This window comes from Ambystoma mexicanum, chromosome 1p (assembly GCF_040938575.1).
Source record: "Ambystoma mexicanum isolate Mex_15411 chromosome 1p, UKY_AmexF1_1, whole genome shotgun sequence".
Lineage (NCBI taxonomy): Eukaryota > Metazoa > Chordata > Amphibia > Caudata > Ambystomatidae > Ambystoma > Ambystoma mexicanum.
Window position 1 is genome coordinate 437,835,969 of NC_090921.1, and position 25,942 is coordinate 437,861,910.

The 25,942-nt window shown below is 42.4% G+C and overlaps 1 long non-coding RNA gene across 2 annotated transcripts in view; it reads right to left on the reverse strand.

Annotated features, from left to right (window-relative positions):
• LOC138572374 (uncharacterized) overlaps positions 1-25,942 on the reverse strand; it is a 1,436,154-nt gene that overhangs the window by 1,144,413 nt on the left and 265,799 nt on the right. For both annotated transcript variants that reach the window (XR_011303902.1, XR_011303904.1), the window contains exon 2: positions 10,826-10,958. This is a non-coding gene — a long non-coding RNA (uncharacterized lncRNA). The remainder of the gene's footprint in view (positions 1-10,825; positions 10,959-25,942) is intronic.

A 25,942-nucleotide genomic window follows, 5' to 3' on the forward strand; every position in this document is an offset into this window, starting at 1 on the left:
ATTTGAATTTGGATATGTTTGTATTAGTTTTATTCACTTAATGAACTGAATGCTTCATGCACTGCCTGATGTATTTAGCTGTTGAAGTGAGGTACACTGTAGTGTATTGCATTTTAACTAACCATGTATGCATTTAGTTCACATTTTATTTTACTTTTACTTTCTCGTTCTGGTATGATGAATTCAGCACATGCTAGTACAACTGACTGATATTGACATGGTATTTACTATGACATATTGCAATGTACTTTATGTAATGGTTCAATTGTTCGTGTGTTGCTTCGTATATTGAGAAATTGTATTTGTTGGGTAAAGTCCAAATGTTGGATTATACTACAATAAAATTATTATTATGTTTGTTGCCTAATGTGTTTCTACCATGTGCTCAGAGGAATCTTTATTGAACCCAGAATTGTAGTTAATCTTTTGAAAGATTACTATAAAGAAAGGGTCCCTGGAATGGCCCTCCTGTCCTCCATTTGCATGACAGCCCAAAGAATGAGAAACAAGAGATGCCAGTCTCTGTCCAGCCTCCAGGAGGGCCAGTACATTCTACAAATGTCGGCAGATATTCTCTTAGACAACTGTTCAAACCCTAACCAGCTAACATCTTGGGGACACAGGTGCCACATCACTAGAGCAGGTTGACTAATGATAAAGATCCAGCCGTGCTGATGTCATTAGTGACACCACGACAATGCCATGAAGCAAACTCGCATCCCCCCACGCACAAAGTTGCAAAAACACACATGTGCACACACAAAGAATTTGCATACACGACTCTATAGATAGAGAACAGATGCATGTACATATAGAATGGCTGTAGTGAAATTGCGCAAAGCCATATGCTTCAGAGCTAGGAACAAAGAGTTGCAGATTATGCAGCACAAAGCAAAGGGTCAGTGCTTGCAGCCAAGGATAAGGGTGGGTGGAACATTCCTGACTGCAGGGGCAAGGGGCCACCTGCAAAATAACAGAATAAATCCTCACTAATTGCAGACAGAAATGCTCAGTTTTGCAGTCCTCACCCATGTGATTAAGCCAAGCAGAACAATAGCCCTTTACCCGTGGTGGGAAGAGAAGCTGTTCCCAGTGAAGCAGAGAATAACTTATACATGTGTTGCCAACAAAAATTACAATCCACAGGCACTCTCTCAGGCTAGATGAATATACCAGTGGCCACAATTGGCACACACAGTCTTTTACCTTGAGAAGGTACACTGAGCGCTGGGAACAGAGAGGGGTCCCAGGCCTGAGGAGCCCCGCTACAGCCAATCAGGGAGTACAAATCCTGGGATGGAGGGTTATGGGCAACGGCCAAAAATAGTCTAGTTACCCTGCAACCATTTAATCATTTTTGGAGAAGTCTCAGGCGAAACCCAAGTTGATTACCCTAGGTTACCTGGGTGCAACCAGACGTGGACTCCCTGCTCACGGTGCTTAGAGAGGCTCAGCTTCACCTCACTGATGATGCCCAACAAGACTGAAACATGTGTATGGGGTAGCTGTAGGTACTCTTGTTCAGAGAGGAATTGCCATAGCATTTCGGTGCTGGACTGCCCATGTGGGCGGGACAAAGACTAATATGCAAATGGATATTTCCCATCTGTGAAAGGTACAGTGAGCAAAAAGCAGATGGCTGCGAACTCTCAATGTGGTTAACAACCACTGAACAGGTTATCATGCCTTGTTCTTCCGAGAGAGGGGCGCCTGCTACCTTTGTTGAATCTCAGGCGAAACCACCTGACTTAAAAGGACCAATTAGCTAACCGATATAGGTGCTTTCTATGGGTACAAACACCCAGCCAGCCAATAGAATTGATCTGTAGGTTTTCTGGGAAAGATAAAAAGTGTGACGCAATTTGGTAACAAAAGCCTGTGACACGGGCCCAGAAGCTGTGAGTGCTGGAGCTTTTAGTTGCCTGTATGATCCCTGTCTGTTATGGACAATAAAGGACAGTTCTAACTTGCCCCTGGCTGAGACCTCCGTCATTGCCTCGGGAGGATTTGCTGGCCCTGGGGACCTCTGCTGAACGGTTACTGTGTAGCACGAACCTCAGTCCTCTGTCATACCTTTACAAATGGATTGCACGTGTGTACACATGTAAGGAGGGAATGATAATAGCTGTAGGCTACTGATTGCATGGCAACATGTGAAACCATGAAACATGGGTTCAAATCCAGACTCTCCCATTTCACCAAAGTGTGTGATCCTGAGCAAATCACTTTACATTGCTGGGCATGATTTATCTTAGCTGCCACCACAATTTGGAGCACCTTGAAGTAATTTTTTGAAGTGTGCTCTATATGGAAATACTTGCTCAAGCATGGCTTAAAATGCTACTCCATATATAATATTTCCCACATACATAGTGATACACCTGGCTGAACTGTCTCTAAGGTCACTCATGGCACATGACCTGTGAGCTATGGTGCTTTCTCCTTACAGAGCAGTGAAATACATGATATTACAAAGTTAGGTACTTGAGGGGCGTGGAGAGACCAGGCATAATTCTGCACAGGAGTTATGAAAGGTTATTATTAAGACTAGGGGGGCTGCAACCCTTCCTCAATTTTCTATTCCTAGCATGAGCACATGCTCGAGATTGAAAAAAATAAATCACCAAGACCATGGGGGATGGCAGTCTGCCATCCTTTCCATGACCCTTGTCTCTTTTGAACTCTCAGACACTTTCTGCCCCCTTAAAGTGGGTAAAGGTTAAAACTACAGGAACCAAAACTACCAGAAATTTCAATTCCCTCAAGCTGGTTGTGGGGTGCATTCAAAGGCCCCAAACTGAAGGTCTCTTTCACCTGAGAAATAGGATTTTTTAACACTAAAACCAGAAACATCTTTGCATGTGTGATTTCAAATGAACACTGAAGTGCTATGTGCAAAAAGGCCTACCTTTCACTATTCAAGGAAAAGCAGCATTTTAATTCACAAAGCACGAAGAAAAATCAATGGTCTCTTTCATATGGAAAAAAGGATTTTTTTTAAATGGCAAAAAAACTGCTTTGCATGTCTGTTTGCAGTTTAAATGTAAAACATGTACTTCTGCTAACATTTGAAATGAAAAAGCCCCTTTTGTTTGCCATTGAAAAGCTTCTGTAGGCTAGAGACAAACCGTTTTGCCTGCTTTGGGAAACTTTACAAGGAAGTCCCTAACTGCAGGTCTGCATTATACATCCCCCAGCTAATTATAAAGGCAATAAAGCATCCTGCTAGAGGTGTGGAATGCTCTGTGTTCCCCAGACTTGCTGGCTCTGAATGCAGTGACTGCAGGACAAGTTCCCCTTGGCTGTAGCATGACCAAAAGGTGTGAAAATAAGGTCAACCAAATTCAAAGAGCAAGCTGCAAATGCAAAGAGAATAATAAAAACTCTGGTTACAGGGTGACCCACTGAGACCACATGTCCTGAAAGCAGGAGAATGGCCTTTTATCCCACATGAAGATTCACAATTAATGTTAAAGGACTATTATCATTTAGACCTTTTTCTCAGCAACCATAGTCATACTGATTACATGTATGTGTTATTTATATATAATTTCCATGCGATTGTGGAGATATAAAATTCATCCACTTGCGACTCCCAGGAACTGTAATGGCCATCTAAAATGGGTTTCTGACTGATCTGAAAAGGTTCAAAATCTGAGAGTTGGTGAATGGGTGGAGGGAAAAATCAGGAATATGGGTATTAAATTACATAGTCATAACTGTCATGCTTTTGTCAAAACAGCAGAAAATTGCCAAACAGTCATGCAACATTGTGTGAATGGATGTTGTTTGATTAAATGCCCCACACTTAGCTAAAAAGGAAAAATATATATGATGGCAGTTAATAGTAAATGACAACGTTTTTGATAGATAACTAGTTTTTGCCAAAAATGTGAAAGGAGAACACATGGTGATTACAAATGGGAATTACCATATGTTGCTCAAGGCCCCTTAATAAATCCTGAGAGGGAGGCTGGATTTGGGAGGATAGAGAAGGGTACTCTCCAATCCTAGTTGTGGAACGAATGCAGGGTACTTCCCCAAGATTGTAATATTGGTGGTGCCATCGCTGTTATATATAATGGGGACAGCACTAGGAGGAGGGGACAGAGCTGGTGAAATTTAGCATCAGCAGGGCTGCTGAAACTTACCATCTGACAGCTCTAAGGGGTTCCCAGACATTTCGTCGAAAAAAATTGGTCGACCAGACAAATGGTCGAACCAATTTGGTCGAAAACCAAATGGTCGAAATTTGTTTTATTTTTATTTTAACCCTTTTTTTTTTTTTTTTTGGGGGGGGTCCCCCCCCAAACCCTTTTTTTCTCTAAAAACCCCTTTCTTAACTAAACGAAAACCCGAAAAATAAATATATAAATAAAAAAAAAAATTCGACCATTTGGTTTTCGACCAAATTGCGTCGACCAAATTGCAGTCGACCAGTTTTTTTTCGACAAGTTGACTGGACACCCTCTAAGGAAACACCAGAGGAGATTGCTGGGAGTGCATATGAGTAGAGCTGGCTATTTCAAAGAAGGTCTCAAAGCTGACTGGGTCTAATCGTGGAGAGTGGAAGGCCATCTTTGAGAGTGGCGTGACCAGTTCTCTGGCCCATCTTTCCAGAGTGCCCTGAAATGCAGCTGGCTTTCCTGAACGTTAAACAGAGGCTTTCTATGTAAGTAGAACTGAGCCCTGGGAAACCAAAAGGTGGCGGAATCTGCTTGCCTTAAATGCTTTCCTTTTATAGTGGGCGTGGGAGAGGGGACAAAACTGTGTAGATCCTTAGCCTATTTAACTAAAAATATTAACTTAATTAATTCACCATTTGGCAGCTTCCCCAACACAGGCTTTTCAGTGGGTGGGGGGTCTAAAATCCACAATTCCCCAAATCCTTCAAATTTGTCTGCCTCATTTCCCCAACACAGACAATAGTAGTGGGGTCTGAAAAACAAACCACTAAATCACCCTATGCTTATTTTAATCTAAATGTGTGGGTGAAATCATATTTGCTATAAGTATTTGTTCCATTCTTGAAATCCTAATGCAAGCCTTTTAAGCCCGCAGGAAAATCTAAATCGCACAACACTACATGTATAATTGTTTTGGTTATTGATCAGTTTAATTATTTCTTGAAGTGACATTTTTAGTAAGAGAAGAATAGTGATTGTGTTCTTTTCAACTCACTTTTGTGATTTATTTATGCTGAAATAAGTTGATTGGGTTGTGCCATGGATAAAGTGTTGTTTGACATTTTTGTGCGAATTTCTGTTAATTTTAATTAAAATAAATACCAATATATTTCCCGTACACCAGCCTGGATCTTGACTCATTGTTAGCCCAGGGGGAGAGATCCCAGGGGCTTGATATGCAGCCAAGATAGGGCTGAATAAAAGAATCTGTTAAACAGTTTGTTGTGATACACCTTGAATGGGGAGAGAAGGAACTCCCCATGTTTAGGGTGGCCTCTCAATAAACTCTTACAAATTGGGGGCTCTTGGCTGGGATTTTACTGCCTATTTCTGACTCATGATAAGTACATTGTGACAGACTATTTATTTTAATGCAACTGCATTAAGGTGGAGCGATAGTCATCTTTGTGTTGTTAAAGTGCCACGAGGACTTGACCCCTGATGTCCTCAGAGCTGTATAGGAGCAAAATAAAGATTTTGTAAGAATGTAATTATGTGAGGAAATCAATCAGGAACAGGGTGATTATGTCCCTGCATAAAAAAAAAGTTTTACTAAGGTACAAAAAGCCATTGTGAACATGACTACTGTACAAATTGGTGAAGCCAGGGAACATCTCCTAGCAACATTATTTCTTAAAGGAGAATTGGTTGAGAATGATGCTGGAAACTGGCAAACCAGACTACTGCCGGAGGTTACCTAAGTGAGCAATGATATTTGGCTTGAAGGGGGAATGTTACACCAGGCACTTGAGACATGTTATATGACCACAACTGATAGATACGAATGGACCAGCTAACTTGGTTTTAGTGGAAGAGTGTTGGCAAAATATTGAGACTAATAGGATGAATCAGGCTGGAGACCTGTCACAGGCCCATGATCTAGTTCAACATCTCAGAAATGAGGGGTATGATATCAGTCTGAGATAGGGCTGAATAAAATAATTTGTTATACAGTTTGGGAGGGAAGGAACTCACAGTGTTGAGGGTGGCCTCTTAATAAACTGTTACATGGTTCAAGTATGACTGATTATGAATTTGTGATACATGCTGCAAATGCAGGGCAGCATAATGGAAGATACGAAGATACGAAGACACAGCTGTCATAATCATATTAGGATAAAGCTATTGTTCCATTTCAATGTTCATAATAATATTCCAGTTTCTAACTCATCACACTATCCTCTTTAGTTAGTGAGCTAGACATCTTACAATCCGCAATATTGCTAATAAGCTATGCCACTGCTTCTTTTTGTTACCTCAAAGCACTCTGAAACAGCCTTTTGGCAGCATAAGCGATATGCAAGTAACTGACATGACTTATTTTGACACGTAGCCCTTTCAATAAATCCCCTTAAGTGCCGAGGACGAGTACGCTTGTCCTTTTTGTATAGACTTGCTTAATAGCCTGACACTTTTTTAGGCCAGTGCAGTGCCATGGTTGTGATAAAACAACACATCAACCACAGCGAAGCAGGAGTACAACACAAGTTAGCAAAAGATATGCAACCATGCCTAGCTACTATCATAAGGGCTTTCCTTAGGAATAAAGGAATCATGCAAGTGTTAGAACAGCAACCTAGCTCTGCTGAAGATTGTCTCTTTATGTATAGGATGGGGAAATGTAGAATCCTCAAGCAGGCATTTCTCTCAGTTCCTGAAGCCCCTTCATCCACCAGAGAGGACCAGATACGGGCTTCACTTTATGAAGCTAAATTGGATTCCTGCTTTGAGAGGAAGCCAAAGCAGCCATTTCCGTATGGAGAGAGCCTATCAAAATTCCTGCTATGACTAACCACCTGTTGCTACAGTGCGGCTCAGGCATTAGAAGAGCAGGACTTGCCTGCATACACATGCAGAGAACACCTTGATGCATTTCAGGGAATCTGGGGTCTCTTCTTGGAGACATATGGCTAACTTGCATACAACCAGCTCATAAGAATTGCATCTCCCTAATGTCTCTCTCTCTCTCATTTAGACCCTTTATATGATACACTTACATTTCTATATTAAATCTCACAATTCCACGTCAGTTTCTTGTGTAAACTCTGAATAGGAAGATTAATGTACACCACCATGTTTTGAATTTATTTTAATTGTATAGTCTTCTGGGCTTTGGAATGTTGCTCAGACCTGTTATTTGCATCTTGATTATTTGATGTATTTGTTATGCCAGTACAATAATGCACATTGTTGAACATTTCTTCAGAAAAGAGACGTTGATGAATGAAGATGCCATGGGCAACGAGGTAACATCACATGTTTAATATCATCATCTAAAGAGACATCACTTGACATATGACCTGACAATATTACAGGAAATGATGTCACATGACCATTGATCTTTAATGACATCTCATGGGATTTAAGCAAGCCTTTTTACTGCCATCATAGGCCGGTTAGAGATCACATGACAGGTATATTTACCATCAGGAAACACAGTTGGCTCTCTCTTCCAAGCTCCAGGATGCAGCCTTCATATCCTTTCACATTATGCTACACTAGGAAGGTCTGCTTGTACAGTTGCTTTTATTGCCAGAGTAAATACATGAGCAGTGTTAGGATGGATTTCTAAAACCTCTGACCTGGTGGGCAGAGGTTTAGGAGGCCACCCTTGGTTTAGTGAAACAGGGGAACCTTCTGAACAAGCCAGACCAATCTAGGTAGCTTGGCAGGCGGTCAAGGCTGAGTCTAAGGAGAGGTGAGAGTGATTGAAAGCCCACAATGAGCATACACAGCAACGAACCACACATTACTCTTAGACAAGTGTATATGAATAATTACTAAATATTTACTGTCCGCCAGACCAAATAAATACAGGTAACTTTGGCAATGAGATAAAGAGTTATCACAGATATCCTTAACTATACAATATATATACACATTTCCTAAGGAAATTTCAGTTAGAAGAAATAATCACAACCTGTGAAGAGAGGGTTACGTTAGCACACAAATGGCATTAGGTAATTCTTCAGAATTTGTTCCCTAACTTTTAAATCCAACCCTAAGAGGTTTGGGGGCCTTATGTTCAACAGTACAGTTGTGCGTAAAAACACAGGATCGCGCAGATTAACAGAAAGTGGGTCTCCTTGTAGGGGCTATATAGCAAGTCAGGAAGGGGCTTGAGGTGATGAAGAATTGGTTCCCACTTTTTGAGTAGGCCCTGCCCTTGGCAGCAAAGCAGTGTTCAAAAGGCGAGAATAGCTAGGGAGCACAGGCTAACCCTGCCAATTTCTAATACATTCAAGGGATACTCTTGCGTAAAAACACTTGGCTGTGCCGGGGGCATAGTTAAGTTATGCAAGTACTCACCAACCCGTGGCACAGTCCAGACCAAACTTCACCAGTTTATTCAAGGTCGCTAGTATGTTTGAGCCCTGCAGTTTCGCAGTGCTCTGGCCCTCAGCGGCTGCGGGGTAGAATGGTTGTCCATGATGGGACAGTTGCCTTTCGTCAGTTTACGAAGGAGGTATGAAGAAAAAATTCCAGTGCAGCTATCTTCAGGGCACAGGAGAGCAGAACAGAAGGAGAAATTTAGCAACAGTCACCACCAGGCAGTGACATGGGAGTCGTGGATGCGGGCAGTATTACGCACTCTCCTTATTCAGGATAATACATGGGACCACAAGCAAGCGATTTACCAAGTCTCAAATCTGCACTCGAGATAGCAGAGGTGCTGCAGATTACCCTGAGGTAGAGCTGGACAGTTTGCTGGATAGCCCAGGAACACTTTCGAGGGGGCTTGTTCGGTGGGTAAGCAAGGGGCGCAGAGAGTTATTGTTCCCACTACTCCAAATGGGTGAGACGCTTTGGCAGGCCTTCTTGATCGAAGAAGAAAGCAGGGGTCCGACAGGACAGCAGAGGGAAAAGGGTGCCAAAACCTTCCAAAGTGTCTCTTATGGTTTCACTAGTCCGTTTCTTCATGTAGGAGAATTGGCTCCTTCTGTAGTCAGTGAGAACAAAGGTGATCGACCTGGACTGGCTGCAGAGCATCTCCTCTTATCCAAGATTAGCTTTGTGCCAATCGTGTACTTCCAATAGAAGATCTGCTCTCTTGTAGGCACACCAGTCATGAACCAATCAGAGCCCACAGTGGTCTCAGTCATTCATGCACTCCAGACATCCAGGCACCAGTGGTGTGGATTGAGACTAGACAATCCCAGCTTTCTTCCTGGGCACACATACGTGACAGCCAGAAGCCAGCAAAAGAGAACGGTTTTTGCGGGAGGCTGAATGCCCAAATAAGGAAAATCCGGGTTACTCGACCTGGGTGAGGGCAAGGGACAAAATGGCCAGGGGACAGAACAAAAGACTTTGTGGCTCAGCCATTTTCATACTTGGCCACCGGCTTGAGCCAAACGCTGTAAACGCAGTTTAACTCAGTAAAAAGAAGGAAAACATTATGAAAAGTACCTACTGCCACCAGTTTGTCCCAGGCACACTCATACAATCACCAAAACATCCTTCCATGGTGTCTAGGGCCATAAAAAAAAAGGGACCCAAGTGCACGGTACTGCAAGGTTCATTGTGCACTACTAAAAAGTTATCAAGAAATGGCAACATAGTCAAAGATTGAGAGAACCAATGTTTTCCCAGTGCTGACAGTTTGAAGGATGTGTCAGTTTCCCCATAACAAGTAAGAAAAAGCAGAGGGAAGTTCAGCTGAAGGCTGTGCACCGCTGGAAAAAGTCAAGTTAGGATAGATATACAAGAGCAAAAAAAAATGGGGGTCCATAAATGGAGGGAAAATAGCACATATATGAAATCTTTCATAACAAGCAGGATGGTCGGTTTTTAGACATGTTAACAGTGGTTGCAGCAGGCATGCTGGCTGCATTCAAAAGACACACCAAAGGGAAGCTGACAGCATGTGGCGGGGGAGGGTTGAATGTAGCATCAGTGGATTCCCTGTGCGACACATCAGCAAAAAAGGGCCACGAGTTACTCCTTTTTTGTATTTTCTTCTGGTCTCTAGACTTCTGGGTTACAACTCTCCTTTATCTGCTCATCTTATACATTTGTCGCTGAACTACATATAGAATTTAAATTTAACAATAGGACATTCCGCTATGACTTCAATCCCCAGGATGATTTTCCTACCCTTAAACGTATTAAGCATCTCCTAGTTGGGAAGGGGGACTTACCAATGTTCAGCTGATTAGGATTCTAACTCATCAAGCAGGACGCACACATTATCTAGTGTCTGCCCTTTGCACTCCTTTGACTCCCATCTGCCTCTTCCTATAATGTTCTCTAATCCCTCAGCCATATTTTATTTTTTATACTTTTTTTTTCAACCTCTTTTTATTAACAGTTAATCAACAAAACATTAGCACGAAACAGACAATATTAAGTGCAGGTCATATAATCAGCCATATTTTTAACCAATCTGTATCATGATGTTGCTGTACCACTCCTTCCAAACTGCTTTCAAATACAAACACATCCTGTAAGTATTTGGTATTAACTATCAGATTAAATATTTCACTCTGAATGATTCCAATTTTACGCAAAAAGCATAATTATGTGGTTAATGAAAGGCTTGGACCTACAAATTGAACAAAGGGAATTTCCCCACTCATTCCTTACAAAAAGCAGCCCTAATAGATGAAAAAGCAATAATTCCACAACAGGCCACTCACCTCTGGTTACTCACAGAAGGAGCTGCAATGTATCATGCAGGAGATTTGTGACAGTGCAGCAATACAGAATGTGATCACTCCATCACTGATCCAGTGTGATGACACTGCCAACTTCGTTTATGAAAAACAACACCTATGAAAAAATAAATATCACTCAGCTCAAGTACAACGCCAAATTCTTCTGCAAAACATCACTCAAACAATATTTGATAAGTTCATCCCACTAAGGGTGCAATACATTATCAAACTATCTGCACCCAGTAAATCATTGGGTTTTTCAGGAACTGATTCTCCAATAGCTGTAATTGGTTAGATGCAAGAAGAACAAAACTGGGATCATGATCATAAAAAACAAAGCCAGATCCTTGACTTTCCAGGTCTGGCCTCAGCATCGGTGGTGAGAAATCTCTGATGTATGCGTTCCACTTTACTCACCATGAATCTCCAGACCAGTGTGGCCATTCCCCAGCAGGGAGCATGCTACAATATCTTTATGCGCGTTAGACAAGGTTAATATTTAATTAATTTATTTGTTTTTTTATGACGTGCCTAATACCATAACTGTGTTCGGTTTTTAGGCACAGATCTGGTATTGAAACCTCTGTTGCTCTGCATGGTCTTACTTTCAAGACCAGCGCATTGCCCCTGTGCTATCCTCTATGCTATCCTCTGGTCACTGAATATAATGCCGATTTAGGGCTTCCAGACTGCAAAGGTTACAAAATTCAGCTGCCCATCTGCTGCTCAGGATCAGAGGATTTGGCCATGTGTCACCTGTGCTTAAACAACTACATAGGATATCAATCACAAGCTGTAATAACTGTCTTAAAGCATCGTACACAGAATACTACACAGAAAAGGCCTCCTCTATCTGCAGTAGAGAACCTTAAAATCCATACCTTCTCAAGTGCTAAGTACCTGCTTCTCTCTATCCCGGGTAAAAGCAAACCCTAGATTGACCTGAGCTAGAGATGGTATATTCACTTTCCATGTGTCCTCCTTATGGATCTCTATGCCAGATAATTCATCATTCACTGAAGAGGGTCCTGGAGACATTTCTTACCCCTGCTTAACTCAATTAAAAGAGGGCCATTTCCACCTTGGCAGGTGGCTGCTTAACAACAGTAGAAAGCTAGATATGTAGCACCAATGCACTCACAAAATGACGTAACATCTCTTCTAAGGTCATAACTCACATGTTCAGGGACTGTGTTCATAGGACAAGTGCAGCCCCATTAATACCTTCTTCTGACAGATAATGACTCATATGTCTTGTTTAGTCATTCAGATGTCCAGCCCTGCCATCATATGCCAGGTGTATGCCAAAGCAATGCATTCTTACGTCAGTCACTGCCTCATATCAGAGGAATAGTCACCATTTGACATGCGTTGCCATAATAAACGTTGTGCAGCAGCACAGGCTACAGTAAGAGCATCGTATGCCAGACAATGCCACATATACCTGGCTAATCCACCATTTGCAAGGTCTAGTCTTCCATGTCAACGTGATGCCATCATGCTCCCCTCTGACATCCTCAATCTGTTTGCAATCAGATGTGCTTGAGGAGTTACTTGTGGATTTGCTCTAGGGATGTGTCTCAAGGGCTTCCCAGGGCATGCGCTGCTGCACCTCCACCACTCTCCCCTCTTCCATTGCATGAACATTCTCTTTTCTTCCTGCTTACCTTCGCCTAACCTTGCACCAGCCTCCAGGAGGCTGCTAAATGGGTGGCAAAGTGGTGTGTGCCAGAATTGCAGAAAACACGTAGTGAGAGGTGTGTGAGCTCTGTTCCTAACGCTGGCAAGTGTTTTCAATGGGAGCACCAACGGTTCCAAGAGTGCTAGAGTTTTAAGGGCTTCCAGCTGGCTTCCCTGGTGACGGCCAAAGAAACAACCAATGGTTGAACCTCAGGTGGAAAATTTAAAATATAGACAAAGGATCTTGTAGCCTTAGGTGCATGGAGAAGAAGTTTGGCAGAGCTCACCAATGATGGACAGAAGAAAAGAAAGGATACAACATGAGATCCAAAGATGCATTGACTAATGACTAAAGTACTGATACCGATGGTTGTGAAAACATGAGAAACTCTGTATTGTAGGCATTTACTTACAGAAAATGTGATGCAGTCATTGAGGAGAGATATATGCTGTTAGGATAGTACTCATGGGTGCAAACGGATGTCATCCACATACAGGTGTAGGGTGGGATAGCAATAACATCAAGCCTTCAATACATACATTGATTAGCATCGGTGACAGGATGGACCTCTGATTCACCCCGAAGGTCATGGTGAGAGAGAGACCAGTAAATGGATGGAAGCTATGGGTATTGTCCAGGACCTTGAGACCGAATGGAACCCAAAATCAGAAAACGGGAGCTTTCAGGTATCTAACAGAAGTATACCCTGTTCACATTTTCATATAGCTCAGCCCTGCCTTCTGCTCCGCCCCATAAAACATTGGTGAACGTGCGGAGTGCCGCGCGGAGTCGGGAAGCAACTGTCTGCCACAGTCAACAGCCTTTGCTGAGAGGAGCTGCAGCGACCACGTCTGTCTTCCCTCGCGTTGTTCGTCATTTTGTTCAACACTTGTGAACACTTTGGACCTTGTGCTCACAGACTTTTGCAGGAGTGCTGTTGCTTTAATTAGCTCATCCCTGCCTTCTGCGCCACCATATAAAACATTGGGGAATGCGTGGAGCGCCGCACAGAGTTGAGGAGCAGAGTCAACAGACTGCCACAGTCCGCCACAGGCCGCCTTGTCAGAATGGCCGATAATGCCGGCCCCGTAACACGGCATAAGACTCTGCAACAGAGAAAAATGCAGAATCCATGGACCATCGCAAAGGGTCGTACCAAGGACGGGCAAGGTAGGCAATCAGCTGTAGGACATTAATGCCAATGTTAATGCTAATGCTCTTGCCATAGACTCAACAACAAATCTAATGAAATGTCCAAGCGAAAATGAAATGGTGCGTGCACAGCTCACTATTGAAGATGGCTCTGATCTTCTAGCAAAACCGACATCACTTTTATCATTATCGAACTTGGTCCCTGTGATTTTGCCTTTAGAAACTATTGAGATGGCAGAAAGTGCTCCTGTAAGCATGGAAGCCTCCGATGTTTTCTTCTCACCCTTTGACGTGACTGATGCCGAGTTGCTGGTGCTCCCAAATGGTGAAGTCAGCGTTGTGAGAGAAACTATTAATAGCTCCACCAATCCACAGGCTCCAAATTCCAATTTAATGGCAAACAACAAGCTGGCTGCCATAATCACCAACCTAGAACTGCTGCAGACAGGGCCAAAGAACGACGAAGCGGGTGATAAGTCCCCCGCAGGAGAGGAAATTGCTTACCTGATTTATAGCGGCACTCCAGGCAGGATTCTGTTGTCTGCTGATCCTGCGGCTGGGAGTGGATACTCAAGCCATAATGAACTAAACGCTGACACACCGGGCCACAATCAAACAACTAACAACAATCTCATTGAAACCTCGTCACTATGTCGTAAAGCTTGTTGTAGAACTTTGGCGGCCTCTGATCCACGGCACACAGATGACTCTTGTGCATCCCAAATCGAGTGCGACAAATGCTCCATGGAAGTTCCAACTCAGGGAGCATTCGATCAAGCAGGTATGACAGATGGAACAATGCCTGACAACTTGAAAGTTGCCTGCATGAATAAACAAATGGCGAACTTAAAAACGAACAAAATACAGGGACTGATTATATCTCCTGTTAAAGGTTTTTTAAAATTTATTTTTAAAGCCCTCACCCAGCTCCCGGGCATCGAGGCGCAGTTAAAGGATTTTTTTTTTTTTTTTTAAGTTGTGTAATTGTTTTTGTCTTAGTTGCGTATTTATAACGTGTTCAAACACCCAGAGGTTTCTAAGCGCAGAACCTGTGTTGCTTCGTTTTGTCTTGTTTCCAAGGCGTGCACGTTGCCATTGAGCTATCCTCCTGGGACAAGTTTTGGATCCTCTAATTGCAAATGCCAGTACTCCGTGATGGAAAGCCAAAACTCCAGCAGTTGAAAGAACAAAATCAAAACAAATGTTCGATACAAACAAATCTCCCAGCCAACCAAGCGCAGACATATCAGATAGCATGCTGGGTGGACTTGATCGCCCGAGCGACACCGTATCTAAATCGAGCCTATCGGCGGTGGCATCAATACAGATTCATTTTCATATATGTGGGTAGCACGCATTCATCATCACTGTACTCCCAAGTATTTTAGGTCTTTAGCCCAAGACTCGGAAAAATATTCCTTTCCTATGACCCAGTGTACAAATTTCCCAGTGGAAGTTGCACTGGACAATCCTCTGCTTTAATTGACTGTGTTACAGTCTAGGTAGACATGAAAAGTGTGCTGATTTCGCAGTAAATCATTTCACAGAAGACAGAGATCCAGTGTCACTTAGAAGTGCTTATTCCATCACTTATAGTAAAGCAGACACGATTTTGGAAACACTGTGCCTCATTACAAGTTCGGCAGTAGCCTTCCCAGTAAAACCGGCAGGCTACCGCTGAACTTGCAAATTTTTCCGGCACCTGGCAATGTGACAATCCAGGGCCATTACAATCATGGCGGACACTGTATTTTCCCATTGCCAGGCACAGGAATGCATTACTCCCCATTCCCATTGAGACCTATGGGGCTCAATGGGAATGGGGAGGTCGGATGCACCGGCACCATTAGTGAATGGTGCCGGTGCATCCGACATGGTCTGCTCGCGGGTGCCGGTATGCCGGCCAGGTCAGTCCAGGCGGGCGGGAAGGCACCCGCGAGCAGAACTCGTAGTTTGTCAGTCTGGTAAAACCGGTACCGGCAAGCTTACTGGTACTGTTATTACCGGACCAGAAAACTTATAATGAGGCCCACTGTTGTATTCAAAATGTTGCCCATTCTCCCTTCTGTTTAATAGAAGGTTTTTAAAAAAAAATAAACCGAGAAAAATATATTGCACTCTCGAGACAGACCAAAACAGATTTTAAAGGAACTGCACTTGGACTTGTATGAGGAATTTCAAATGTGCTGCTGTATACCTTTTGCAAAAAAAGAAAACAATAGCACAATTTTAAAGCCCACTAGGCTCCTTGATTCCCGTCCAACCACCATGTGTCGAACATCCCATGCCACATATCGGCACCCCAATTCCTACTCATATATGTTTTTCTCATATATGTTAGCCTGAACTGCATGTACTGCACTCATTTGCTTTCCATCTAGGTTCAGAGCCCAGTTGCTTGAGCCCACGTTTGTGAAGCACTTGAAGTTACTGCCAGAAGAACCGGGCACAATGGTGGAATTTTAAGCATGTTTGCATTGTCTTAATTGTCACAGAGTTTGGAGTGAAGTTACCTCAAACTATTTCTAAAAAGGAGCAGATGAGTGCATATTTGTAATAATGCCAAGGACATCTCAAATGTTGAAACAGCATTCACGTGGCAGAAAAATGAAAGTACCTCTCGAAATATTTAAACAATATAACCCGAGCAGGGGGGCATACTGATCGAAGCGATTGCTTTAACGTTATCCTTGGAGCATTACTCGATATGTAATGCCCCCCCTGCAAGGGTTGTATTGCTATAAGTACCCCAGCACGTTTTATTGGGGTACTAATAGTGCATTTATCATCTCAAGTTGAGCAATTGTGTGTTTGCCGTTTCTCAGCTTGGGTTAATACTACAAATCAAGATGGCCACAATGGATTGGGAAGAAGGGAACTACGTGTAGTCCCTTCTCCCTTTCCATGGTGGCCATTGATGTGACGGGGATGCGGCGGAAACACTAGTTTTCATGATGCCGGTGAGGGCCAAGGCAGTGCAAGGTAAGTGGGGCGGTGGTTGTGGGGATTGGATATATGGAAAAGGAGTTTGGAGGGAAGAGGATGTGGTAGAGTGCACTTACCTGATTCCTGCAGAGGGAAGATGGCGGTCTCTCATTCTGAGGAGGCTCAAAGCAGGATCTGAGCCTCCTCATTGGCTGGGAGGCTACCCCACCACCCTTGCAAGGCTTAATATTGCAATAATAAAGATGTCTATGTATATAGTGCACACACTATTTAAGCAATATAACCCAAGCAAGGGGAAAATACTGGGCCAGGTAATGGCCCAGGCCAATTAGAAGCCTGAGCGAAGCAAAGGCTTTAACAATATCCCGGGACATTACCTGCCCCGGTAATGCCCACCCAGCCCCCCCTGCAAGGATTATATTGCTATTAGTATCCTTGCATGTTGTACTAATAGTGTTTTTATTCAAGTTGAGAAACAATGTGTTTGCCGTTTTTCAACTTAAAAAATCCTACAAAAAAGATGGATGCCATGGATCGGGCAGAAGGGAACTACACATAGTGCCTTCTCCCTTTCCATGGTGGTCATTCACGTGTCAGGGATGTGCCGGGAACACTACTGTTCCCAGCACAGGTGAGGAATGTGGCAGCGACAGGTAAGTGATGTGGGGATGGGGGGGTTAAACATGTGGAAAAGACTGGTTTGAGGACACAGGGGTGCAGGGGAGCACTTACCGGATATATGGCAGAGGAAGATGGCGGCCTCCAGGTCTGAAGAGTCTTGCTTGGGGGCTTTTCCATGTGGTAAAGCCCCGTTCTAAGTCTCCGCATTGGATGGGAGGCCGAAACCAGGCCGAAACCACACCCCGCTGGGTGCTAATGGGTGTTATTTGTACCCAACTCAATAGAAATTATTGTAATAACCTGGTAAAATGACATAAATTGCAATAACACATATATACAAGGGCTGAGGCAAACTGCAACAGGACACATGGCTAAGATAAATCTACCACCAGACAAACTGAGTGACCACCTTAACTGGCTATTGGTATTAAACAAGAGGACCAAACACCTAGCTGTCTCTAATAATTTGGATTCTTTGGCTGCTAAACCAATGTATAAGGAATACTATAAGCAAGCATTTAGGGGGTTCCATCCCAACAGCTACCTTGTGAAGCATTGTCCAATTCTTGTATACCTCTCAAAAAGTGTATTACCTCTCTTAGATTTAACATGCTACCCACGCTGGAGCATATGCGGAGGTGGGAAAAGATCCCCCGCGAAAAAAGATTGTGTCATATGTGTGGAAGTGAAATCGAGACGGCCCTTCATGTGCTAACTCAGTGCCCAATGATGTTTAATCATTACGATAAGGGTTATGCGCAGTTCCTGGCAAATTTGCAACAGAGAGAGGGAGACCGTTTCTGGAGCACCATATATAGGCACGGAATCTGTTATAATTATGGCCGCTGTGTTTTATGTTTCGAAATGTATTAACAATCATACCTCTGACCTTCCTTGATCCTGTACCTTTATGGAGATTTCCATTTTATAAGATTTAACAACGAATATTGACATGTATTTTGCATTTTATTCTTAATTTATTGTCATATTTTGTATTGATATTGCATATTGTACTTCTAAATATTTGAACAAATGTGTTCTTTTGCGATTTTGCTTATAATGTTTATCAATAAATTTGTTTAAGGTTTATTTTAACCAATAATGCACAATACATAAATAAATAAAAATAAAAATACAAAAAGAAAAAACCTAGGTAGGATGAAAGGCTGAGCCATCATTTCCTGGGATTTAAATCCCCAATTAAATTCTCTACCAGAGGTGCCCAACAATCAATCAATATTTCATGTTTTCACAAACACAAATTATTTAACCTAATCACCACATATAACGTTTATCCTTGTAGAAGAGCTTATTATGGCCTTCTAGATGGAAGAGGAATGATTGTTGGGGGATAATGACAAGTTCCCTTCTCTTTGAGCTATGGGTTTATCCCACGCAATAATAACCTGTCTTGAGGTGTATATGCTGTTAGTGCACACTGACAATAGCAATATAGGTTTTGGAGTTATGGTGTTGAAGTAAAAACATTAGTTCAATGGTGAGTAAAGTAATAACACAAAACCTGTTACCTGTAGGTAAGGTTTTATACTGTACCATTTAAAGAACAAGGCTGTCTGTAAATAGTGATTCAGTGTCATCAATGGGGCAGTAGCATCACTGGATCAGTATCATGAATGTCACCATATTACTACTGACGGGGATCTCCCTCAGCGATGGTTCACTATCATCAGTGGCTCAGTATCAGTGCAGTATTATGAGGCGCTTGGCATTATCAGAATTGAAACATTGTCAATAGTGGTCTACTCTCAGTCACCCAGTAATATTAGGAGTGCAGTTTCATCAGTGTCTCAACATCAATGGGTTAGGTATTATCAGTGGGTTAGGTATTATCAGTGGATTGATACAAAACATGGCTCTGTATCACCATTAGTACAGTATCATCAGTGGTTTTGTATTAGCAGCATCACAGTATCATCAGTGGCTCAGAATCATTGGCTCAGTGTTGTCACTGGCTCAATCTCATATGATATGATATGATATGGCATTTATAACGGGCCTATGCACAAGTATTTCATAAGTGTCTCAACATCGTCAAGGGTTCAGCATCCGCAGTGGCTCAATATTATTTACGCCCGGTGAGAGGCAGCAGTAAATAAGATTTCCCTGAAAGCAGGTTCCAAGGCCTCCATTGGGGCCAGCCGGTGTATCTCCCCTATCTGCATTCTTCTAGTCAAACTGAAACCAAAACTGCCAGTGAACATCCTCAGCACTGGTGACTCTCTAGTTGCAAACAGATGCATTTATTAAACCCGATTTATATATAGGTCAAAAGAACACTAAATTCTACAAAATGTAATATATGATTTAATGAAAAAAAAATATATTTTTTAATGAACTAGGTTTCCTTGTGAAGGAAGAGCGTCACAGTATATTTATTATGGGCAAGAACTGAGTGTGTGAAGCAGGTGAGTAAATCCACGTTTTTCCATTGGCCCCAGGCGATCCTGTCCCCATACACTGTGCCCAACCCAATGATATGCCACCCCACACCCATCCCACTCCGGATCCTTCTTACATGGCTTACAACACCTCCCTCTTGAACTCTGCTTCTCAGTGGTGCACCAAAGGGAACACAAAAGGCACAACGTCCCTTTTCTCGTTTTACACCGGCCATTTTGGGTATGTAGTATTATTTTATGGGCAGTAGGTACCAAACAAAGCAGGAAACATGTTTGCCATTAACACAGGAATACAAGAAATATCTGCACTCTGTAGGTGATCCTACAGCACATTAGACCTTCAGGTGCAAAGTGAGATGTGAAAAAAAAACAATCAGCACACTGTGGAGAGGTGCCGACCAATCAAATGGCCTGGAATGCAAGTGTGAATAACCTATAACCACCTGCATTCCTGCAAGGCCTGCTGATGCTTGACTGTCACCTGGCATCTTTTTTTTATCAGAATTGGCCCCCAGGGAAAGCCTTCCACACTCGCACTATGGCTTCCTCCCCCCAGAATACACCTTAACACGAAAACCTTTTCACCTGTTACCTCTCTGGCTCAGCATCCTGCATACTTTTTTGTGAAAACAGAAAGGGCACACTGTTCCCTTTCTTTTTACTCAATGACCATTTTAGTTTTATGGTCAACCGGCACATGCAAAGCGCCAAAACTAGTTTGCCATAGAAAAGTTAAAACAACTGTCTGCAGTCCAGATCACCGGGGGGGCTAAACGCTATGACCAGCTTCTTGCGTGGGGATGGGCAGAGCTGGTAACTTCCCTTAGCCTTCACCGGGTCCATCACTGTCTGTCTTCACGTCTATCTTAGGCTAGCTGAATGTTAACAGTGTGTGGGCTGTCTTAACCCACTAGTCCAAGCCCTGCAACAGTACTGTGCATTGCTGGCAGCAGAAACATCAGAATGGCCACTGGAAAGCATGCTGCTCGCTCCAAATCATCCAAAAATGCGCAGTACAAACCTGGAAAATAGGCTGCCATCTACTTTTGCCTCTGTCAGTGTTAATACAGGAGACCATTGCCAGACTCCATCCTTTGGCTGCACACAGAGCAAAATCAGTGCAAAGGAATACAGAGCTGTTCAAATATCAGTTTTCTTGATTGTCAAAAATTGCTAAAATCATGGCTCACAAAATCACCTAAAAGATCCAACCTCTTGTTGGGTGTTCCACATTATTCTACTGCAAGAATCCACATCAATACAATATCAGCAAGAATCATAAGCTACCAAGAAAAATCCCCTGTTAAAGATGGACAGCTGTCAAAAATGGGTGTAGTACCGTTACTCGCCTCTGTCAGGTGCTGGCGATTCATAATTCTGACAGGAGAGCTGTGTTTCAGAAGTTAACTATGCCAAAGGAGAGAACTCCATCAAAATGCCATATAGAGTGCCACACAGTGATTTCATTGTTGAAAAAAACTTGATTTAAAGATATGTTGCTTATTGTGAGTTTAGAAATATATTTTTTCTTACAAAGAAGTATGTTACAATTGATAAGAAAGTAACATGATTCAGTTAAAAGTTCAAAAGGCCTTCTGTCCCTGGGAACCCTTCACACCTGGCCTTCACACCAACAGGAGAGGATATCGCATTGACATGTAAATCAGCTGAGGAGGAGATTTCCCCTGCTGGCAGGAAAAAGAGACAATAGATTCCTTGACTGAATAGAATATGCTAAATTTTGGTGTAAGTGACAACAGCAACTGCTCTGGGAGAGACAGGCCATGTGACCTCTGAGTCAGGCCAGATTCTGGGGGCGGAGACAAACCATTGTGGATTCAGAGAGCCCAGCAAATGTATTTTTTATGAAATTGCTTATAATAAATTTTACCAAGCTGACAGAAATGTCAAACTTTGAGATTCTTAAAATGACAAATTCACTCACAGTTCAAGACTAAGCTGGACGCTGTGTGATGTTCTGAGACCAAACCCCGGGATTTATTAATATTGTAGAAACAGTGTTTATGCTAGAAACATAAGAACTTACAGTAATATGCCGAGAGAGGATCTGCATGCATGTGTCAAATTTGGTGCAGAACCAATATTGGGAAATTCACCAAAAATGAAAATAAGTTGTCATTTCTGAACCCAAGCTAGTAGGAACATGGGGCTTGAACAGAGACCTGCCTTAATTCATGTGAGGTGTATATGTATTCTCAACAACTTGTGTATCTGGGAAATATGTTTTGGGAAAAATTGATCTTCTGAGTAAAAGCAAAGGGAGTTTCTTCACTAGAGTGTAAAATACAGCATCACTCTGACTCATTTCTGACACGCTAATCCTTTCTCCAGGTCACAGGGAATCCTCTAACCTATCAAATCCTTTGGGGGTTGGGCATGTAGAATCAGCCTTCCCACCCACTTTGAAAACACATAAAAAGAGATTGCTTAGGACAGGCAAGGACACACTCACTTTTCCACTTCAACTGATTCCTGCGCAGCACCCTGCCGGAAGACTCCAGATCCAGATAATATCCAGACAGAGACCACAGATAGATCTAGAACCAACTCTAGAACCAAACTCTAGAACCTTGAAGCAGAGAGGCCTAATCCACAAGCTGAATACTCTTCAGCGGCCTCAGAATCTTTTGCAACATGAAATTCAACAGACGGGCTGAGCTGTTCTATTCTAGCCAAGAACCCTGAGCTAGAACCGAGGTCCAGACCCAGAAAGCAGTGCTGTAATCCAAGACCCGTCAGATCCAGTTCCAGAGGCCGCAGACCGCCGTGAAGTGCTGAACGCAGAACCCAGAGGGCCTGAGACCTGTCCGGTGGCGAGTAAAGTTAAACCCTTGACCAGATCTTTGACGAGGCGCATTCCATTCCAAAAACTAGGAGTGAGTATCTAGTCTAGAACTGCGCATAGTCATCTCTTAGTCTAAAGTAATCTTATCCCATCCATTTCAACCTATCCAGAACTGCATTTTAGAATCGTGTGTCCATTCTGTTGATTTCAAATCTGTAAAGCACCATCTGTCATTCTGAAATCTTGACTTTATTTCTGAAAATCTACCTTCACAAAAACAACTGTATCTTTTGAACCACACGTCCTAGAAGCAACATTTAACTGTGATTTTAAAGCTAAGATCCTTATCTTTCCAACAAACCCAATGACATTCCATTCTTTATAGTTGTTCCGTAATCGCTCCAATTCACCACTTGTATAAATAGCTGCTTCTTGTTTGCAACTGCTGAATTTCATTTTCAATTTGATAATCATTCATGAATCATTGCTAGTGTTGACCTGAGCCAATCTCAAGTAACTATCACTCATCCTGAATCTCTTTTAGTAAATTAAAATCAATTTAGCAGATTTTCCCATCCATTGCAATCACTTTCTAAAGCGTTTTTGCCTGTTTTAAAATCATACCTGTTTTCTCTAAGCTTGCTGGGGGGGGACTGGAATTGAACTGCATTCTTGATTGTATCCCTGAAACCTGTGTACCCTCATTTCCATCTCTTCATATTGCATAGGAGGGGAGTGAGTAGTCACAGGGGAAAAAGTGATCGCATTATCTTTTGATTGAAATCATATCAAGTTATTTCTGTGTTGCATTATTTCCCATCATTGCATTTCCTTGAATCATATAAGGTATTCTCTGCTACAGTATCCTTCCTATTCATACTCCGAAGTGATTAAAGAGATTGCAATATACCCATTGTTGATTACCCTCCATATTCGTAAGTGTGCTATTCAAATATTATTTTATTCATAAAAGTGTGATATATATATATTGTTTAATTATTCAAATAAACCTTTTAATTTGCAAAACAAACCTACTTCTTGGCTCAGTGAGGTCGGGGATATCCAAAGAGAGGGGCGTTATATAAGGGTTCATCATCCAGATTCAAAGAACTTTTGACATAAAAATATCTAAATAAGGGCTTTCATTGGGCATCCCATCCTAAGCATTGACTTAGTTGGATTGCTGGATTGAAGTTACTTACAGGTGCTGACCCCCTAAGCCCCTCGAACTTCCTTGAACATGAACAAGGGTGATAGTTTAATCCTGGATATTTCTACCTTACAGTGGTGTCAAACATTAAAGTGTACATCCTTCATGGGAAAATGTTAAAGAAAGGTATATGTAGATTTGCCCACGTTCCACATGGATTTACACACATGTTCAGGGCAGTTTCTAGGCAATATGGGACCCTGGATGCAAACCCCACACTGAAATCCCTCCTAGGCATCATTGAGCCATTGGAATGTAAAGTTGTATTGATGTGTACTTAAAAATAATATGCATACAACAATGAAGACAACACAATTGCAAATAGTAATTAATTTTCATCAGCTCATGCTTATATAATGTGTCTAAATGTAATCAATTTTTCTGTGTATCATGTGTTTTTACCAACTTCAGTTTTAAAGTGGTTACATTGGTGAGTAGGGGAGTGGAGTGGGATTTTGGGAGAGGGGAGATGGGAGTGTGGGGGAGTGCACAGAGACCGTAACAGACCTCTTGCAAAAGCCTAGCTAGCCCCGAATGACACAAGGGTCAGGGCAAGGGCACAGGGCCATTACCAGCCATGTATTCCTCGGCCGAAAAAGGGAGTGAAAGACATTCATATCCCGTGGCTCCCTCCAGGCTGCAATGAGTCGAAAATTGATTCGATTTTTTTTACGAGATACAAGCTGCACATGCTTATCACGTGGATAATGTCTCCTCAAAAAATAAAACAAGAACAAAGATGGCTGACATCATGGAAAAAAGAAAAGGTTCATAGTCCATTTTACATTTCCATGGCGGCATAGACAGAGAAACATCATGGCCAGGATGAAGGGGACCCCTGGTGAGCAGGCATGGTGGGAGGATGGGAGGGAATGTGGATTCCAGAGGCAGTTGAGGAGGGGGTGGGAAAGGTGGAGCTGACACCTGAGAACTATAAACAAATTCGGCACCCAGTGAAGAGACACAGGTGGCTGTGAAACCGTGTGCCAGCACTGGCAGTTGACGACTGAATTTCCAGCCATCTGAAGGCTGAACACCCTTCCCAAAGTGTGAATTGACATCTCCATTATGGAACAGTTCTGTTGCTAGGGGCATACCCGAAAGTGGTAACCATGCTATAGAGACCTAAAGTGCAAATACATGTGATGTAATTCTTTCACAACGAGTTTAGTAATTATACAAGCCCTGTTGCCCTCATGGGGTAAACAAAGATAACGTTTTTTAAAGTCTACTAGTTTAGACAATACTGGAACTCTCATGTTGTCTTCACATACAAGCGCACTGAGGTTTACATTAATTACAACTCAATAGTTTTGACACAATATAGCTTATGCTTTGTAGAAATATATCTTCTTCAGGACCTGATATTACTGTCTATAAACAAAACAAAAATAAATAATGTTTTTATATTTAAAGGATATGTGGCCTATGTCTGCCTACTTATAAATATGAATTAATATCAGGGCCAAACTTGCATGTGTAGTAGATGGCCAACATTTCTATACTAGGCCTTGCGGCCCTTTGTATAAAGTATATTTATCATGCCCATGGCAAACAGTCCCTGTTTACAAAAAAAAACACAAACATTGCACTCACTTTAAAGTAGTCTTGTCAAATACTGTCCATGAATGTTGATTTGATGGTCTCTTGGATTTTGTATATTTCTTTATTCAAAATGTGTCAAATATGTTGCTTTTATTCTGAGTCGCTAGTACCTTGGGTTCAGTTGAGGGTTTGGTACTATGCTTTACTATTTTAAAGCAGGCTTTGCTCCTGTTTGAGGGTGCCAAAATGGTGGTGTAGAAAGCATCCTTTGCCTTAGCAATTAGCATACTACAGTTGGCACAGAGAGATTTGAGGTTGAAGTCTCCAGCGTTACAATTTTTGTGCCACCTTTTCCCTATGGCCCTGATCGAGCGTTGGTTGGACACAAGCTCTGGGCTGTACCAAGGGACAGATGGTTTGGTCTTTGTGTGGCTGTTGTTTAGGGGGGCCTGAGTGTCCACCAGTGACATGGCAGAGTTGTTGAATAGGATTCAGAGGCATTCCCTGTGGTGGAGAAGTCTACAATGTTTGCTTCTAGCTCTTTCCCTGGCAATATGGGGATGATGCAAATATTAAGTCTAGGGTTTTGCCTTTGTTGTGAATGGAGGGGAGCACAATTTGCTTAAGGTCCATAGAACTGGTCAGTGCAAAAAGTGTGCTTCAAGTGTGGTTGTCGGTCTGTGACTCATGGACATTAGAATTTCAGAGAAAGACATTA